General features: G+C 40.3%; 1 pseudogene; it reads left to right on the top strand.

The window, feature by feature from the left end:
• The first annotated feature begins 1337 nt into the window (after positions 1 to 1337).
• LOC134952471 (5S ribosomal RNA) lies at positions 1338 to 1457 on the top strand (annotated as a pseudogene).
• Positions 1458 to 1849: the final 392 nt, after the last annotated feature.

The raw sequence follows: 1849 nt of genomic DNA, 5'->3' as shown, positions 1-1849 counted from the left end.
ACTGATGTCCTAACAGACCCAAGGATAGGTGAAGTAAAATGTCCATCACAACTCAATACCCAATGAGCATCCAGCACCGTCCTTAAATAAGAAACTCCTACTGATCACACTACGTTCTGTGATCAAGCTACACTGCGAAACGTACGTCACTCTCCTCTGCGGTCACGTGGTGCGCACACGTGATCGCAACAACCGGAACTCAAGGACAGTTACCCGGGCAACGGCGGCAAGCCGCTGAGAGCCGGGAGACACACCGCGACTACACGCTGCACCACTTCGAAGAGCAGCGGCTGCATGTGGATCCAAGCAGCGTTAGGAAACAGCTGATAACCTCCTCACACCCTCCACACTGAAGTCAGTACATGGCTTCAGTTTTACTGCACCTCTGGAGCCTTGTTCCTAACAGGACTTACAGGCGGCAGTTTTCCACAGGCAGCTCCTTTAGTATTGGTATCGTATCATACTTTATACCTAAAAGCCCCTTTTTTCTTAGCATATTTACTACAGCTACAATAGGCTATTAATTTGCCTTAAAACATTTAGATGTTGCCTGTGTGTATGTGCATTATATAATGTGAGCAAATTTCATGCACTGTCTCTATGTGCCTATCAATGATAGGTTGAGTCCTATAGCTATCTGAGTATTATAGTGCATGTACATATTTTGATTGCTCCAAGAGGTGCTGGACTTGTACGGTACCCAATAGGTATTGGGAGCGAACTGGTATATTCTTAACTACGGCAGATTATTGTACAAAGAATCTTCAAGCTGTATATTAGTTCTAACCTTGCAGCAAACTGCTACTTAATTATTTTTATGTGCATTGTCTTCTGCTGTGGATATCAAAGAATATCCTTAGCTGTTTTTTTGCTCTCTCTCTCTCACTTTAGCCTCTCTGACATGTTGTTAAAAAATATTTTTTTGCAAATATATGATCAGGATTTAGAGGCTCACATATAGTGAGAATTTTGTTTTGGTGTGTGTGACAAATTATTTGAGGCTACATATACCATATTTTTGATTACACAATAATTATGACAGCAACAGGATTGCTATAATTGTCGCCTTATCATATATCACCACCTTATCCCGGCTATGCAAGTGGACGCCCCTGCATAGAATTTTTATATATGTTAACTGTCCTCATCGTAATTTTGTCGAATTGCACAGTGGACGCCCCTGTATATAATTATTGCACATGAATAATATTGTTACAATTTCATTTCTATGGGCATAAGATAATTCTAGATACTGAACATACGACTGATTCAGATCACCTTTGATATACAATTTTGGCGATACGGGTATTGGGATTGACTGAACGGGCAGATTAAATAATTGCGGACATAGCCCGCTGGAGATGCCCGATCTCGTCTGATCTTGGAAGCCAAGCAGTGGAGGGCCGGGTCAGTACTCGGATGGGAGACCACCCTGGAACACCCTGGTACTGCAAAAATTTCTTCTGCCCGATCTAGAGTGATCCCCAATAATATCAATTGGCATTCGGTTCTGTATGACTTATGATTTAATTCTCTACGACTAAATAATCCTGAATAGGATTGCTGTAGAATAAATGATGGTCATATATTACACAAAGGTGTTACTGTGATCTCAGTAAAACCATTAGCCCAAAGATTTGGATTTCCGGTTCTCATTGTGGTATTGAAAACCACATGAATTATATACAACACAGTGTTATATTTTCACGTAGCTACACTATTTACGTACAATTCACTCCTATAATCATCTTTTAATAATGAATAAATAAAGTTATGTTTTATCAGAATTGATTAATACACACCCAATCCTCTGAATTGAGTGCTCCCACACAAGAGTCTACTTTCCAAC

This window comes from Pseudophryne corroboree, chromosome 1 (assembly GCF_028390025.1).
Source record: "Pseudophryne corroboree isolate aPseCor3 chromosome 1, aPseCor3.hap2, whole genome shotgun sequence".
Lineage (NCBI taxonomy): Eukaryota > Metazoa > Chordata > Amphibia > Anura > Myobatrachidae > Pseudophryne > Pseudophryne corroboree.
This window is presented reverse-complemented; position numbering and strand designations above follow the sequence as displayed.